This window comes from Neovison vison, chromosome 6 (assembly GCF_020171115.1).
Source record: "Neovison vison isolate M4711 chromosome 6, ASM_NN_V1, whole genome shotgun sequence".
NCBI lineage: Eukaryota > Metazoa > Chordata > Mammalia > Carnivora > Mustelidae > Neogale > Neogale vison.
In genome coordinates, this window is record NC_058096.1 from 121691829 (window position 1) to 121710054 (window position 18226).

An 18226-nucleotide genomic window follows, 5' to 3' on the forward strand; every position below is an offset into this window, starting at 1 on the left:
GCAACTGTCCCTTCCTGAGGTTCGGACTTCTGAAGCTCTCTTTTATTGAGAGCTCTTGAGTAATCACTGTTAATCAATACAATACTGTAGGACACAATTAGGATTAATTAGCCCAGCATCCCAAGCAGCTCTGTTCCTCTGTGTGTGTCTCCCCTTCTTGGCTCCTCCTTCCCCTAGAAAGAAAGAGTCTGACCAGTGTCCCAGGTCTCCTTGCTTCCCTTACTGCATCAAGTCCCCTGTCATTCATTTTCTCATTCATAATGTGGAGAGGGAGAACCAGGAAGCGGCATGAAGTGATGGTGGAAAAGGCAGAAAGATAAAGCAATCAGAACATGGTAGAGAAAGAGAGGGAGGGTGAGAGAATATGGTGAAGGATGGAGATGATTTTTATTAGCTTTCAAGAGAGAGCTGCTGCCACAGAAACACTCAGAAGGCATTTTGTCTACTCTCCCAGCAGACAAATGGGAAACTCTCCTGCTTACCCCTTTCCCTGTAATACATGGAATATTTTCCTCTTTCTGTATTCGTTAAAGGGTGTCTATCTATTGTACACATTTATGTTTTTGCAATGACAACAGTTTCATGATTCTGTAGGGAATGAGAATGGGGAGGTGGGTGTGGGGGAAGCAGATCTCAAAGTGGTAGAAGGGTCTCAGGGGATCAGGAGACCTGCTCCCCACCCCCAGCCTGGAACTCTGGGAGAATTGCTTTCCTTCTCTAGATCTCATTGTCCTTACCTATAAAATAATAGATTTGGATTCAATGCCCTGTATTTCCCCTTCCAACTTGATTTCGACCCCTAATTAAATGGATGGCTACCAGACTGGTATGCCCTGACACACGACTTCCTTTTCTCCTCTTGTCTGTGTCTCTCTCTTCTTGTCCAGAGTGTGTTTTACTTTTGCAAGTTCCTCTCCATTCTGCACTTTATGAGTTCTGGCATTTCTGTTGCCCTAGAAAGTCTTTATTTCTGAGATTGTGCACTGTTTCCCTTTTTACAGCGTCCCATAAACTCCCTTCTTGGATTCTTTCTTTCTTTCCCCTCATCCTGGCCAAATTGCTTCTCATCTTAGTTCAGGGGTGTGTGTGTGTGTGTGTGTGTGTAGGGAAATGCTTCTCTGGGGCTCTTATTGTCTCCATCCCTCTGCTTTATCTGGGATTTCCTTTACCCAGAATTTCGTTCTATAAAGTGATTCACTCTAATTCTTCCATTTCCGGCATATTCCAGAAAACATTTTAATGTTTTTCTTCTTCTGGCTTATCCAGTTTTATTTCACAAGGTTATCTCTTAAAATCACACTTCTCCATGTTTAATTTTTCTGGTCTTTTGTCTTTATCCTTCATTCTTTCGTTCTCTTAGGTCACCTCTTTAAATTTTTAAAATACCTTTTTTTGTTCAGCAGAGGGCTCCCTTCCCATCTCTCCCGCAGCCCGGGCAGATAGAATCTGAAGCCCCCCGCCAGCCTCCCCGTCTCTCCCTCCCGCTTTCTAGCCATCAGACGCTAGATACTTAAACTTGCAAACAATCAGCCCTGATGCGTGATCTCGGTAAACCTTCGCTCTTAACCGAGAACACCCCCTCCGGGATCGCTAATCTCCGGGATGCCCTCCCCATGTTCCTGAGGTTATTTCACTCAGTGCAGCTCCTACTGTTCCTCCAATCCTTCCGGAGGGTAGGTGTTGCTAACCCTAATTCACAGTTGAGGAAACTGAGGCTTGGAGAGGTTCACTCAAGGTCGTGTCCAGTGTAAAGTTAACCCTGATCCAGCCAGTTCTGGCTTTCCAGTCCAGCCCCACAGCCTCGCCTCACTCCCTTCGACTGCAGTTTATTCCAGATTTCCCCTGTTTCGTACGAGATTCTTTCTTTCCCACTTTCAATCCACAGGCAGGAAGATCGTCTTTAGCTAACAGGGCTGGAGAATTTGGGAGTCGGGTGGCGGGGGTGGCGGGGTGGGGGTGGGGGGTTTCCTCAGGCTCCAAGGGTTGGGTGGGCAGGGTTCGGGTGAGCTGACACCCCGGAGAAGTCATGTTAGAGATGGGGGGATGTCACCGAGGACAATAAGGCAGGATGTAGCAAAAGGTAGCAAGTGCTCAGGCGGACCTGGGTCTCGCCGTTCGAACGCCGGCTGCGGAGCGGGACTTGTGTCCACCCCCCGTGCGGCACACACTCGACAGGCCAGGGGCGGGAGTCGGGCTGAGCCTGGGGACGTTGAGATGCAGGGCGCCCCCTCGCGCTGCTCCGCGCGCCTGGGGGCTGGCGGGTGAAGCGCCGGCCGCGGCAGGTCCTCGCCAACCCCCCCCCTCCTTTTCGCTCCCGCTCCCTCCTTCTCTCCCTTCGCTCCCAACTCCTCCCCCACAGCCTCTCCCCCCCCCCCCTCCTTCAGCTCCCTCGGTCTCCTCCTCCCCGCTCTCACCCGCGCTCCGGGTCGGGAGCTAGTTGGAGCGCGGGGACTGCTGCCAGAGCCCAGCTCCGCGGAGCCGGGCGGGTCGGCCGCGCGTCCAGTGGCTGCGGGAGCAGCCGGAGCGCAGCGGGCGCGGGCCCGGGTCCGGACTGCACCGGGAGCACCGAACCCAGAGCCGGGGCCGTTCCGGCGCCGCCGCCCCATTCCCAGACGGGCCGCCAGCCTTCCTGGTTCGCCTCCGCCGCTTCGTGCCACCGGGAGCCGGGAGCCGCAGAAAGCCGGGCACCTGTGCTCGCAGCCCGGAGGTGAGTCCCGGGAGCCCAGGGCGTTTCCCCTGCGCGGGCTGGGGCTGCGAGTTGCAAACTTCAGCAACTCGGGTGGGCAGAGGGGTAGGGGCCCCGAGGCTCCAGCAAGTTGGAACCAGGTGGGAGAGGCCGCGGGCGGGAGGAGAAGGGGGTCCCCGTGCTCCCTCGCCCTCAGAGCTGCCGCTTTCCCGCCGCCCGCCTGCTCCGGGTCCTGGAGGCGCGGGGCCCTCGCGGGGCCGCGGCCAGGGCGTCTGGGTTGCAGCCCTGATGAGGACCCGCGGCCCGGGCCTGGAGAAGGGGACGGACGAATGAAAAGCTGAGAGAGCGCCGGGCAAAGGCGCTGAGACTGGCGCCGAGATGGAGGCTCACGGAAGGCCGACGAGTAAACCGGGTGGAAGGAGAGTGCGGGCGGCAGCGCGCGTGGGAACGCGTGGCCCGCTTGGAGTGTGAAATCTCACGCTCGCGGGCGTCCCCGCTCCGCCGCCGCCTGCAGGGCCACCCGGGCTCTTCTCAGACCCCCTGCCCCGCCAGGGCCCCGCAGAGCCCAAACTCTGCCCTGGCAGGCCCCACACGCCGCGGCCCGGGAGCCCCGCGCTCCCGCCTCGGCCGGTGGAGAGAGGGGTGCGGCGGCGGGAAAGGGGGACGCGAACGGCGATTTCCTGATTTATTTTTCTCATGGTAATTTGTCTTTGTGGTTGGGGCTGCTCATTCACTTTCTGCTCACGTCGTGCGGGAGATCCAGCGCGGAGGGAGGGAGCGGGGGGCGCTCGGCCACAGGGAGGGATGGAGACAGGAGAGGGGATCCGGGACCCGCGCGGGGCGGGAGCCGAGAGGCAAGTGGCGGTAGGACGCGCGGAGGAAGAAGGCGAGGCTGAGGCGACCCGGCCGAGCCGAGCAGCGAGCCCGCGGCCCGGGCCGTGGGGGAGGTGGGGGGTGGACAGAGCCGGCTCCTTCGCCTGCCGCAAACTTTAAACAACGAGGAGGAGCCACCTGAAGCGCGGTTCCTGCCTCCTTCCCATCTCCCGGTGTCCATTCCCCGGGTCATCCCGCCCGCCCAGCCGCCTCGAGCTGGACTGGGCCCCGAGTTGGATGGGGACGGGTAGCCGCTGGTCTCTGCCCCCACCTCTGCGATCCCCTCCAGGCCTTCTGCGGTGGGGATGGGAGCAGCTGGAGCTGGGAAGGGCAGCTCACCCTCGGGATGCGCTCCTTCCCAGCCCTACGCCTGAGCAAACGCAACTGGCCTTGGAGGCTTGGAAGCTCGCCTGTGTCTCGACCCCACCACGATCTTACCTTTTCTGCCTCCAACCCCCATTTTTTTCCTTCAGCCCCTAGCAATTCCAATTTCCTTGCACATTTTTCAGGCACCCCGCTTCCCATTCTCCCCATCCTCCCACTTTGGCCTCATTTTGCTCTGAAGGCAGCAGCGCCTCTCCCAAGCGCCCTCCATGCCCGCCTCTCCGTCTTCCCCACCCCCACTTTCCCTCATCTTTTAGTCTATTCTTTCCCATCACTTCTCATCCCCCCCTTCTTGTTGACATTTAAAAGTGACCTCTCACCCTTTCTGAGACTGGATAGGTGACCTTGAGGGTGGGGCAGGGGGAAATCTTGAGCCTGAGAACTGGACCTCACAACTAGGAAAAGGGGAGCAGGTTAAGAAGCTGACTGGGAAAAATCGTCAGTATCCTGCCCCAAAAGTCGACCCCCAACCGAGGAGAAAATGGGAGACTATATCAAAGAGAGAGGAGGGTATGCCACTTGGTCCACCAGAAGACAGTTTTGGGAGACCTGCTCAGCAGGAAGGGCTGCCTCTCTCCGCGCCAGGAAAAGTGTGTGTGGTGGGGGAAGGGTATCAACAACTACCAACACCAGTTTAGGAGGGGGTGACAGATATTCCGTCTCTTTTCTGTTTCCAGGGAGTAAGTGCAAGAGCTGACAGCAGTCAGCATTATCATCACTTGGACATCAAACACTTTTTAAGTACCTACTGTGCGGGCTGCACCAGACTCGGGACTAGAGATACAAAGAGGTCCAGGGCTGAGCTCATAACCAGAGAGGCTGCTAAATTCACCAGTTTGATTCAAAGAAGACATGTGTGTATTTGTTTGAGGAGGGGAATGTGAAAGGGGAAATCCATAGGCAATACAAAACATCAAGGACTGGGTGCCAAATGGTGACCTAGGGCATAGGAGAGTACTGTTTGAAGAAAGCTCTGGGACTCAGGGGGGACCAAGAGCTGGGCTTGTTGACTCTGCCTCCCTCCCCAGCAGCTGTTTATATCTGGAGGGTGGGAGAAGAAAAGGGAAGGTCAGGAAGGGGCTCCCTTTCCACTTCTAGAGCCAGACCAGGAAGACAGAGAAGCTGAGAGGTCCACCCTGGTTCTGTGGCTTGATCTCCCATTCAGGACTGGTAGATTCACAGAAGTTTTCTTTTCTTTCTTTCTTTCTTTTTTTGCGGAAGCTTTTTTGTTTTGGTCTACCCTTCTTGGCTTGTTTGAAAGCCCCTCAGTTTGTTACTTCTTGTTGAGGCTCAAATCTGGAAGAGGGCTTGGAGATTGTCCATATGGGGGGGGGGGTCACAAACTGTGATGCCTACAGAGGGCAGGCAGGGAACAATGTGCTGATCAGGCAGTTAGAAAGGCTGGACAACTGGATGCAAAAAGTCAAATTGTCCAAATAATGGTCTAAACAAAACCAATGTGTTGCCCTTGGGCAGTCATATCGCCTATATTTATAGATCAAGAAATTAAGATCCTGAGAAGCATTATCTCTTTGTGTGTATGTGTTATCGTGTCTCCCAGCACCTTGGGAATTGATTGGAACACCCCACAGTCTCGTCCCATTTCCGACCTGTTGGACTCCCAGCTCACTCTCATCCGCAGGACCCATTAGGATTCTTCTATGATGACTTCTCTAGATGATGAGTTCCTTGAGGGCAGGGAGTTGTCTGTCTTCTGTAAATCTGAGCATTTCACATCCACTGATGCAAGATTCCAGATGCAGAGCCAGGACTGAACACCTCTGCCAGTCCCTACTTCCCCCTCCCTCCCCAGCACCCCAAGAACCCAGTGAATGTAAGCCAGCTTTGTTCTTTCCAAAGGAAGAAAATCCAACCATGACTTTTTGCTTCCCCTAATGCAGTAAACCTTACTCAGGGTTTAGATAAGAAAAGTCTAGAACCTCACCTAAGGGATGTTCAGGGATCCCAAGAAATATCCAGAAAGACTTGAGCCTTGAGTGTGGGTCTAAAAAAGGGAAGAGGAACCCCAGCAATGGGGAGAGGAGTGGCAGACATTTACAGATTAGCTTGGCAAGGCTGAGGATTAGTAGGTAGAGTATGTGCACTTGGGAGGAAGATGCTGTTGAGTCCAATTATTTTGAACATTGATCATGACATTCTTGTACTTAATCTTGGTAACTCTCTTACATCCCACTGGGAAATTTAACAAGGTAGCAACTCAGATCACTACCGTATAATCAACCAGTTTACTGCTTTCTTTGAGGATAGAGGTGATAGAATGGGCACAGAGGGCAAAGGAAGTTACCTGATTAGAAGTGCCTGCCACCATGTAAATCTTAAATGACACTGGGATGAGCCCCATGCCTCCAGCCTCCAGATGTTCCCTAAGATCCTCAAGTGTTAGCATTGTTATTGCCTAGGTGCAAGGTAGATGAGAACAATAGTGGCAGTAAACTCACATGTTCACCATTTACTAAGCACCTCCTATATGCCAGGCACTGGGCTAGAAGCTGTGGATATTAGTAAACAAGACATATCTTTGATCTGAATGGAGGTAAACTGATATGACTAGGAGGACATAATGACTAGCCTTGCCTCGACTTCTGTGATGGAATTTACTGTGAGGGTTTTTTTTCCCCCTCTTTTCCCTGTGGGTTTGTCTGGGTGATCTGACAGCTAAGGTGGAGTTGTCCAAAGGACCTGTCATCCAGGTTTTGTGGCTGGCAGCTCTAGGATGCCACCACCTCAGATCGTCCCTCGGTTCCTCAAATTTCTCATTCATCAAGGGGGCTAAATACCTACCTTGTACCTGTGGTGTACACAGAGGCATAGCCAGGCACCTGGAGATGTGGGGATGAGAGCTGTTGGGAGGGAGTGTTGGTTAATCTTCAGAGTCTGAGCCCCACTGAGACCTGAGACCATCCTTCGCCTCACCCAGGCACCTAAATCATTAGTCTGTCTTCACTGACTGGTGAGTCCGTGTGTGTGTGTGTGTGTGTGTGTGTGTGTGTGTGTGTTGGAAATAGGTACCTCTAATGAATGAGTTCTCTTCATGTTCAGTTCTTTGCATTTGAGTTTAGCCACCACGGAGCTGGTCTTAAATCTACGACAAAGCTTAACTAGCTTGGTCTTAAATACAGGAAAAGAAGCCAAAGCAAGTGGCTTAACTAATGGAGTTTCATTGAATTGCCGAATGGAGCCCTTCTTTTCCAGCTTGTGTGGGCAACACCTGAATTTCACGGTGCTCTACCTTTGTGAATCTCCCTCTCTCCGACTTCCCATTTGATAACACGTGCCTTAGCTAAAGAGATGGCTCAACAATGGATAATCTGGAAGGGGATCTTTGCCTATGCCATTCTCTGTCTTAGATGGAGGACTCTCCCCCAAGGCTTTCTTTTCGGGGGGAAAAAAATTCCCTTATAACTGGCTTGAATGCTAGAAAGTAGCAGGGAAAAATTCCAGCTGGGAGCAGAGTTCTGACAAGGAAGCAGGGTGCTGAATGTTCTGTGGCTCTGCCGTGTCACTTTCCTTTCCTTCTGCTGTAGTGCTTTGCTTTAGTGAGCATGAGAGATGAAAACCAAACCTTTGCAGAATGCACTCTTTAATCCTGACATTAGTCAGGGACTCACCAGTGAGAAATTACTACACTTGATGGCTTCTAAATGGAAGGGGGAAAAATGAAGAAGAAGGTGGTTTCCTGTCTAATTTGCTGCTGGGCACAGGGAGGAAAGCAGGAGGAGAGACCCCTGGGATGGAGCCCAGGCTTGGGATAGTTTGACCTTGAGCACACCTCCCAACAGTTGGGCTGTTCAGCCTCCTCCAGTCTGACTTGAAACAGGAGGACAAGGATTCTGTTGGGCTGTTCCTGAGCAAATGGAAGCTTTAAAGGCAATGCTGTATGTGCTGAGTTGTGCCATGACACTGCCCTCATTGATCTGCGTTTAATAAGGATGACTTAATCAGACTTGCACCTGGAACTCGTTTGAATTTGAAGCCTTGTCAATATTATCAGAATATCTTTGCACTTGAACCAAGAATGTCTCTGGCTGGCCTCTTCTGTGATAAGGAAGGGTTGGTACGAGAGAATGGCTGGTGACCATCTGCTCCATCAGTCCGCTGAGGATCATATCAGAGCAGATCAACAGTTTAAATTCCCAAAGGAGGAGGCCTAGAAATGAGGGAGTCTGCCCCATTTGAGCACCTCCGCTAGACCTCGGTTCCCCATCTGTGAAAACGAGGAGGTCAAATGGACCCTAAGACTTTCTGGCCCTTCAGTTCAGCCATCTTGAATGGAGACTCGAGTTACTACTCGATTTTCCAGAAAAATCTTTTTTTGTGGCTCACTTGTGGAGAATATTTAGTCTAAGACCAGTTTCTAGTTCCCTCCAGCTCCACTGCTGGTGAGACACCTGACTGCCGGTGCCTTCAGAGGGTACATGCTCCTTTTAGCCTCTGCCTGAGCCAACACCATTTGCAAGGTAAATCTGCTGCATATTAGGTATATGCATGTGTGCGTGTGTGTGTAAACATATGCATACACGTCCATGTATAAACATAGATGCGATGCATTTCAAAGCGGTGTTATCATTTGGCCATCTGCCATTTTGGATTATCCACAGCTCCGTTCACCTGCTAGAGTTGATGTAAGGATGCCCCTAGAGAGACAATTTCAGGGAAAGGGCTGGTGGGGTAGCAATTTAGATCCATCCCTACTTGCTAACCCCACTTTTCCTCCTGAACCCCAACTCCCTCCATACTGCCCTTGTCATTGTCCTGAAGGGCCCCCAGGAGCTCCCCTTTAATGAGTACAAAAGAGCTTGCAGTTGGCTCTTAATTATTCAAGGATGGATGGATCCAGTGTGTAAAGCACCCGACCCAAGTCTGTTCTTTCCCTTCTTTTGGTGCCTGGGGTAACCCTATACCTGTAGTTCGAAGCTGGGGGAGATCTTATCATTTAATACAAACTTTTGTTTCTTGCAACTTGTTCCCTCTGCTCCTCTTCCCTCAAGGCGCCCGGAGGGAACCAGGAGCCCTCTGAGAGCCCTCCTCCACCTAGAACAGACTGCCTTTAAGGTCTGCACATTGCTCTGTTGACCAGGGTGTGTTTCTGCCCCAAAGCAGGACAGAAGAGGAAAATACCACTAGACTAAGTCTAGCTTGTACAGGGTCAGGTCCCTGTAGGTTTCCTGGGATCCTGGTTTTCTTCCCTTCTCCTGTTCATAGAGCCAGCTGGGCCCCCTCAGGAGTCTCCGTGGAGAGTAGGATCCTTGTGGTGAAAACTCCCAAAGGGACCAGCTCCCAAGGAGTACTTCTGGGAATGCCCTTCCTGGCCGAGGGGGCATTTTCCTGCATAGACCAGGTACCTTGGGGCTACCTGCTCCCTTTCTCCCTTTCCTCTAACTTACGGAGCAAGTCTCTCGGCATACGGGGCCCAGCCTGGAGAGCAAGGCTCCAGTGACCTCTGTATTCAAGTAACAGTAGCCTGGCCCAGTTCAGCTCTAACTCACTGGTTTCTATTAGAATCACCTGGAGAGCTTTGAAAACCTATAGATGACCCGCCCCATCCTAGACCTTTTAATTAAGTCAGAGTCCCTGAGCAATTGATATTTTTTTGAAACTTCTGATATGCAGCCATGGGTGAGAGCCACTGACCTAAATCTTCGTTCCTAGGCTCCCCCTGGCCTCACGCCAATGGCATGCAGAATCTCTTTGCCCTCAGCCCTTCAGAACAGCCAGGTCCTTTCTAGTAGTTACCAGCACAGTTCCTGGCATTTGGTTCATAGCTACTGTTTGTGTTCCTGTGTTCTGAATTTAATGACTTTCTATTATAAGCTGATTGTGGGAGCACCCTTCCAGGGTAATTTCTCTGTGGTCATTTCTTCTTAAAAAGCATTTATAAAAGCAATGCATATTCCTTCAACATCATTGCTTATTTCCTTCTAGATATGTAGATAACAAAATTGTGATTGTACCCTGCAGTGCTCTGTAACCAGCCTTTTCCATTTCATAATATACTGAGAGAATTTTCCCGTGTCTTAAGTATTCTTCTCAAATGGGCTTTCTAATGGCCTCCAGTATTCCATCATATGGATATGCTATAATTTATTTAATGAACCGTCTGTGGGTTGGACATCTAGGCTGTAAACCATTTTTTACTGTTTTAAATAATGCTGCAGTGAACATCCTTGTACGTAAATCTTTGTGCCCATTGATAACTATTTCTGCAGAACAGATTTCTAGAAGTGGGGATATTTATGCTTCCTTTTAACATGGACCTTCTAGACATTTTTGACTGACTTCCGATCACAATAAAAATTTTTCATATTCAGAGCTGAAAAAACAAACTGTTTTCACTGAACTCCTGTTTCACCCCCACTTGACCTGAAGGTCAGAATCCATGCCCTTGCCTGGTGCCTCAGCTCTACCTCCAGGTCTGTTCCACAAATTACTGCTCCCCCTCTCCAGGTGAGCTCCAAGTCTCTCCTGCTCCTAACATCCACCCCACCCTGCCCACATATTTAGTTTCTTCTTTCACCTGCTTGGCTTTTTCTTCTTTGAATTTCCAGCCCAGGAACTATCTACATTTTCTGCCTTCAAGCTATTGTTCCATAATAACAGCTATTATTTATTGAGCTGTTACTATGCACCAGGCAGTCTCTTACACTTTGTATACCCATTCTCTCTTTTAATACTCATGGGTCTCTGTGTGTGTATTCTGCACGAAGAAACAGAAACCTTGAGAGAGAAAACAATTTGCCCAAGGTCACCCAGTTAAAACATAGCTGAGCTGGGATTTAAACCCAGACTGTCTGATTTCAGAGCCTAGCCTCTTAACTATGTATACTTTGTATACTTTGAATGTCTGTATATGTGTGTATACTTTGTTTCATCCTTGCTTATGGCATCAATATGTTGTTCACAAAGGCTCCGTCAGCATCCTATGGACACAGACTGTGCCTTTCTCTAGCAGAAGAGCAGTTCTCTCCTACGAGTGGCAGGAGAGTGGCTATTTGTTAGGAACCCCTTTTCCTTTTTCACTTCCTTGATTCTGTCCTCACCCCTTCCTCCAGGTACCTCGTGCCAGAAAACGTGTCTTGCTTCCTCACTGACCAGCTGCCAAGATCCCAGCATGCCTTGCAGCTAAGCAGGCCCAAGTTTGACATATCCCTATTGCAGCTTCCCTACCCAGTCAGAAGAATTTGGATGCTACTTGCCCAGTATGGCTTATAAAGCTGTCAGGGAGGCATGCTACAGCAATGATGAGGGGATAGGCAGTCTGACTTCTGTTGGATGTCAAATACTGTTTAAAGTGGAGGAGTGGATACATTTTTGTATTCTTGCCTCTTTAACGTCCTCCTTGCCCAAAAGATAGAGAAATTTAACGTCGTCCTTGCCCAACAGATAGAGAAATAGCAACTGAAACTATCCTTTTGATTTGATTCTGACCAAGAGCTAAGTGGTGATGTCATGGTGCTTGGATGAAAGACACCACATCAGCCTGGTGTTAATAACAGCCAGAGAAAGAAATGACATGCCCACAGACCTTCCCTAGAATCTAGGAATTCTGATTTTAGGAAGTCGGATCTTGTGATTAGGGATTCCAAAAGGGAAGATGGCTTATGGCAGGTGAGATTCTGAAAAATGAGGCTTCACATTTTTTATCCATGAGTTGGATGAAACTGGAGTAAGCGAGCTTATCAAATTTGTTGATGACAAGACTGTGATGGGCAGCTCCTATAAAAGACAGAATAAATATTCAAAATTATCTCAACAGACTGGAATGCTGGGTTTAAACCAACAAGATGAAATTTAACAGGGGCAGATGGAAAGTCACATTTAGATTGCACAAATTAATTGCTCAAGTTCATGAGGGGGATGGGGGCGGGAGCAGACTTGGTTTGGCTGCGGATCCTCAGGAAGAGATCTGAGGGGTTTAATTGTGCACAGGCTTTATAGGAACCAGCAGGGCAAGGGGCTTGTTCAAAACAACACCGTCTTCAGTGGTACGAAGAGAAGTGCAGGGACTAGATTGGGTTCTTCCTGGTCATTATGTCCTCATCTCTGGACATGGATTTTAGAGGGGGCCCGACCAAGTCCAGTGTGCTACACGGAGGGCAGCCAGCAACAGGAGGGGTTAGGGAAACCCAGCTACAGAAGGTCTGGTGAAGAGAACTTGTCCACTTAGAGGGGGAGAAAACCCTGGGGTCCTGGAGGCTGACTGCCAAAGAGGCAGGACTTCTGGTAGGAGAGAACACAGCTCATCTACCTGGGAGAAGCGGGAGACTCCAGAGTGGGAAGTACATGAAGCTGGATTTTTTTCAGAATGAGCATCTTCCTAACCAGATGGGTTGTGGTGAAGCAGCACCAGCTGTCAGTCTTGCTGTCCAGGATGCTGCTGGGGGACTCCTGTCCTGGAGACAGATGATCGACCCGGAAGTGAACTTCTGTCTCTGTGTGGCTCTGAGTCTGGAGGACACCTGCTTCCTTTCCTGATTGCTCTGGAGCAGTTGTTCTCAAAGCTACGTCCCTGACCAGCAGCATCAGCTCCGCCGGGCACCTGCTGGGAATGTGAGAGTTCTTGGGCTAAACCCCAGACCTACTGACTCAGCAATTCTCAGGCCGGCACCCGGCAACCTGCCCTCTGACAAGCTCTCTAGGCCATCTGGATGCTCGCTGAAGTTTGAGAGACACGACTTTAGACCACACTAAGCTCTTCTTTCCGTTGCTGGGTGCTTGCGGCATTTCTACAACCCATAACACTTTCCGGGGGACGTGGTGTGGAAACTTGGAAGGAACATGGGTTTCAGGATGAGACAGACTTGAGTTCAAACCCAGCATGACTGGTTTGTGTTCGCGGGTCTTGTATGAAATCCATTCCCTCCCTGAGCCTGCTTTTTGCACTGTAAAGTGAGGGAGGACTAGTTTAAGGGAAGATTACATGAAGTAGAGGAACTCCTGTATATAGCTTACATTCACTGTTACTATCATGTCATCCTGGGAAGGGTCTTGTTTGCATAGCCATTGGTCAAAGGGAGGCCTGGGTGAAGCCTCCTCTGTTTCCCCTTAGCACCCCCCAGCAGAGCACTCCCTCAAGGTAGAGGCTGGTTGACTCTGGGTCTGCCAGTTTACTCCCCTCCTGGAAAACGGAGAGCCAGGACCATTTTCCTTCCCACCCCTATTCCCGACTTCATCCTCATGAGGACGAGCAGGTCCATCCTTCCAGTGGCCTGGGTCTTGCCAGACCTGATCTTCTGAGGTGTATGAGTCTAGCATGCAATTTGACTCACCAGAGCCTCGATGAAAGGACTTGGGCTCAAATAGTCCTCAGGAGCCTCTAAATTTACATGAATAAGGAACTTGAGTTGCTGGTGTCAGCCAAGCTGGGCAATTGGAGTGGGTCCCTTGGAACTGGAAGGTGCCAAGGTCACCTCTGCAAGTCCCTACTGAGTGGTCAGTGGGTAGTCTCCAGTTCTTCTTGCCCACAAGGTGCCCATTCTATTTTTGGTCAACAATATCTAATAGAAAGTTCTTCTATTTCTCTGAAGTCCGTGTCTCTCCCTGAGGGTTCCATCCCTTCCCATGTAGCTGTTCCAGGTGAACCCAGTCACTTCCATGCCACAGCTTTTCAAGCTTTGGAGACCAACTGCCTTCCCCACTTCTGTTAGTGCTCCTCTGCCTTGTCTCTTCATCCCTAGGCACAGAACTCTGCAAGTCCTCCCACTTGTCTTAAATTGCGGTCACCAGGACCAAATCTAGTCTTCCAGGTGAGGGCCTGGCCAGCATATCCACTTCAGTCCAGGCACCACAGCTTCTCTTCCTGCAGCCTCAGTTCTGCCCTGGCTATTTTTGGCAGCCGCATGGCCCTGCTGAGTTTTACTGAGCTAGCAGCCAACCATTCTCCTCAGGTTTCTTTATCATAATCTGCAACTCAGTCCCATCTTCCAGTCGTGTCTTTGTGTTGCGCAAGTTTGCTAGGACTGCTGTAACAAAGGACCACACACTGGTGACTCCAACAATAGAAGTGTACTATCTCACGGTCCTGGAGACTAGAAGCTCGAGATCAAGGCGTTGACAGGGTTGGTTCTTTCTGAGGGCTATAAGGGAGAGTGTTCCCCTAGCTTCTGGTGGTTTCTGGACAGTCCTTGCCATGCCTTGGTTTATAGAAGCTTCCCCCTCATCTTTGCCTTTATCGTTGCATGGCATTCTCCCTCTACACCTGTCTGCCTCCAAAGTCCCCCTTTTGTAAGGACACCAGTCATATTGGTTTAGGGACACACCTTACTCCGGTATGACCTCATCTTAACCAATTACATCTGTAACGACCCTCTTTCCAAATAAGATCACATTTGGAGGTGATGGGGATTGAAACTTGAATGTGTGAGTTTTAGAGGGACACAGTTCAACCCATAACAGCACTGTAGCCTTTTTGGTCTTATGTTTGGGACTCTATATTTTTCCTTAATTCATTTCATCTTGTCTAAGTTCAGTCCATCTCCCTAGCTGATTAAAATATTTCAGATTCTGGGGATGTCTGGCTGGCTCAGTCGGTGGAGTGCGCGACTCTTGATCTCAGGGTCGTAAGTTTGAGCCCCGTGTTGAGTGTAGAGATTGCTAAAAATATAAAATCTTAAAAAAATTTCAGATTCTGTCTCTGGCATCCAATATATCTGCCAGTAGCTTCCACCTTCAAATGCTTCCCATCTATTGATCCAAGGAACTGCTAAGATCTTGAATGCAGTGGGATAATTCAGAGCCCTACCTGCCCCTGGACAGTTTTGTCCCAGGGGACTTGATCCATGGGCAAGTACCCTTGGGCATGATGTTGTGGGCCAGCTCTGTGTCCTACTCGTTTTCCCACCTTATAGCTTCCTTTCTTTAGCTTACATGCAACAATTTCATGACGAGATTGTCAGATGGTTTCAAGATCAGCTCTCCCGGCAAACCCCATTTCCCTCGTCTACCAGCCTGGTGACCCTGTCAACAGAGAAGATGAGCTTTGCCTGACAGGACTTTATTACTGAACACACACTGCCTGCCCACGATCTCAACTGCCTTTCCCCAGTGCCCACCACCCCTCGTTTATAGTCTTTGCAGGAATTTTTCTCGGGCAGCACATTGAGTTTCCCTCTGTGTGGTTTGCAGAACCCACCCCAGACCCCTTTTCTGGAAATGAGGGCTGTGTAGCCTGCCTGAGGCCTCCCAGCACCTCTCATGCTTGCCAGGATCCTGTCAGGATTCCTGCGAGATTCCCACAGCTGCTCTCCGCCTCATCTGCCTGTACCCCGGGTGTGCGGCTGGGTCAAGCGGCTGGCTCTCACGCTGGCTGCAGAGCAGCTGGAATTCTTACAGTCTCTGCACCAGCCTCCAGCTTGGGCCTCCTGCACCCGACGCGCGGCTCCCCTTTTCCTTTCCACGGAATCCCAGGTCCTGATGGGGAAAACAGAAGCAAAGCTGGAGGAAGAGCTGACGGCCCACTGGAGAAGTCCTCGAACCTTTGGATGCCGGATCCGTTCCCTTCGGCCTTCTTTCCCCTTCCAGCTCTTCTCCTTCCCCAATTCCTGTCCTGTCCTATAGTCTCTCCTCTCTTTTTCTAATTGGACTCTTTGACTCCTTGAGGATAAGACAGAAGTGAAGGTGAGGTGGGTGTATCAGGAGCTGGGCGAGCACGGGGCTCGACTGGGACAGCGGAGGGGGGCCGGGAGCCGAAGGCCTCAGACGCTCTGCTGAGGAGTCCCATGTGGAAGGCGGCCTGATCCCCACGGTAGGGCTTGAATTCTGGCTCTGCCATTTACTGGTGGAGTGACTTTGGGCAGATGATTTCTCCTCCCTGAGGCTCAGTGTCCTCATCTGTAAGGTGGCCATCACACCTGTTTCCGAGGGCGAGCGTGAGGACTGAATTAAATGAGCTTCTTTTTAGTTGAGCGGGAGGACGTCTGGAAAAGTACCTGGGGACCGAGGGTACCAAGCACACCTGCCCTTCTGCAGAGTGAACTGGGGAGCTGGAGGTGGATGTGGTGGGGGAAGGGGAGGCCCTTGGAGAGCCTGGGGAGGAGGTGAGGTCACAGGCTGGGATGAGGGCCATGACTGCCTGAGGCCATGGCAATGGGGAAGAAGAAGTTAGCGTGAGAGAAAAGGAGAGGGAAGAAGCTCTAGGATTCTGAGCAATTTGTGGATGAGGATGCGGGTGTTAAGAGGATTTCCCAGAGTTTACTGAGAGCTTAAGTTGTGCCAGGCCATTTAAAAAGCTGTTTTCTGTATTTTAGCTCACAAAGGTCCCAAGAGTAAGTTTGACTTTATTACCTCCATTTTATAGATGGGTTGACTGAGCTATGGAGCTAGTAGATAACTGTTAAGCCAATCCAGGCCTCCAGTTCCCAGCTCGTGCTCTCCTCCTTCCGACCAACAGGCTTCTCCCTTCCCCATTCCCTTCCAACTGTCACATCGCCCCCACCCCTGGCTGGATCCTGTCGGATCCTCGCCCCCCATCTCCTCTTCATGGTTGTGGGGTGGGTCACAAGGCCCTGCCCTTCACTAAGGACCCTTCTCAGGGCACCTTCCATGAAGCCCTAACTCACATCCACGTCTGTTCTTCCCATTCCCACCGTCAGTCTGTAGAAGGATGGATTTAAGTCAGAGCACAGGGAGCCCTTCCCAAGTACGAACTGCAGGAGATACTAAAACAGCTCGTTGAAGGCAACTCTGGCATGACTTAGCTGGAGATCTTTAGGGCTGAGGTGGAGGGCCGGAAGAGGGAGAGGATGTGGAGAGGTGGTATGACTCCCGCGTCTGGACCTCTGGGAGGAGGGCTTTGGATGCAGGAGGAGCAGCAGTGAGGTGCTCCTCTGGACAAGATGGCTGCCGCTCGTAATTAACCCGTGGCTTTAATTACACTTCACAGGCTGGTCCTGCTGAGAGAGAGGATTGCTCTGAGATTGTCACACAGGGCTAAATGTTGGAAGCAGTTTCCACTTCACAAACTCCTCTCCTGGAGTGGGCAGAGCCTGGGAGGACAGCTTTGCCTGGGTCTGGGCCTGGGGGTTAGGAAAGGGGGGCATGCCTGTGACTGTGGCTTGCCCTGTCCTGCGCTGGTCACCTCTCTGGGGAAACCTCCCTGACTGTGACTTAGGCTTCTGCTGGCAGTTCGGTGCTGTGGCCTCATCCAGGGGTTCTGATAGCAGGAAACAGGGAGCCGGGCAGAAAGGAGCACAGGGGTGAAGGCACAGCTAGCCCTAGGGGTGGGTGAATGCCTCCAGCCCCAGGGATCAATCATGGAGGCATTTACTTTGTATTCACAAGTAACAACCACTATGGGGCCAGTCTCTCATTAAGCTCCCGAGGCTCTGATGGAGGGATTTAGCTCTTGGTTTACATCGGATGGAAAGACCTCAGTGAGGTGAAGAAATTTATCTAGCACGCCACAACTATATAGAAGTAAGGTGGAGGAAGGATTTGAACCCAGACCCCAGTCAACCCAGAACAAGTGCTCTTTCCTCCTGATGGTGGGGCTCTCCCAGTAGCTGTTCGCCCCTCCCAGTAGCAATCTCCTGTAGGTGGGGAGTGCCAGACAGAACCAGGGAAATGCACGTTGTGCTGGAGGGGGATAGGAAACTAGGGGATTCAGGCATTTGGGGTATGCAGTGTTTTCTGCCACAATATTGTGTGTGAGTGCTGTCACTGCTAGGAACCCCGAGGCTCTGGGTTTCTCTGGGTCTTTCTGGGTCTTGAGGAGGTAGTGGGGAAGCTTTACAGGAAGCCATCCTGCTCTTCCATCCTGCTCAGCCGTGGTCTCCTCCCCCTGACATTCTCTCTCTTTCTCTCTCTCCCCCACCCCCACCCCCAGCCCTGTCCTGGTTCTCAGGCTGTCCCTCTCCTGTGACCTCCCTGGGGCAGTACCTCTGTGCCATCCTGAGCCCTCTAGTGACCACTCCCTGGCCTGCACCTCTGCCAAGATCCAATGTCCTGGGCACTTTCTGAGCCTTCAGGAGAGAACCGTTGACCCTGACTTACAAGCGTGTATGTGTCCTTATATTGAGGCAGGGAAGTCATTTCACAGAAGCCTGAGGGAGAGTCTGCTGCCCTGTGGAGGCCCCATCTCTCATCCCCAGTCAGAGTTCATATTCCCATTGCTCTGGGGCAGAACTCCAGACTCCATCTCCTGTCATCCCAGATGTCCCACAGTGCTCTGTGTTGGACCTGAGCTTGCTCATGTGTGACAGGGAAGGCTAGACCAGGGGGACCATGTCTTGGGTGCTCAATATGCCTGGCATTCTGCTCTCCAAATAA

The 18226-nt window shown here is 51.2% G+C and overlaps 1 protein-coding gene across 2 annotated transcripts in view; it reads left to right on the forward strand.

Moving 5' to 3' along the window:
* The first annotated feature begins 2353 nt into the window (after window positions 1–2353).
* SEMA5B (semaphorin 5B) overlaps window positions 2354–18226 on the forward strand; it is a 113708-nt gene continuing 97835 nt past the window's right edge. Inside the window, exon 1 of one of the 2 annotated variants that reach the window (XM_044252204.1) lies at window positions 2354–2707. The gene's annotated coding sequence lies outside the window, so the exon portion shown is untranslated. The remainder of the gene's footprint in view (window positions 2708–18226) is intronic. The other variant, XM_044252202.1, reaches the window with a different exon arrangement.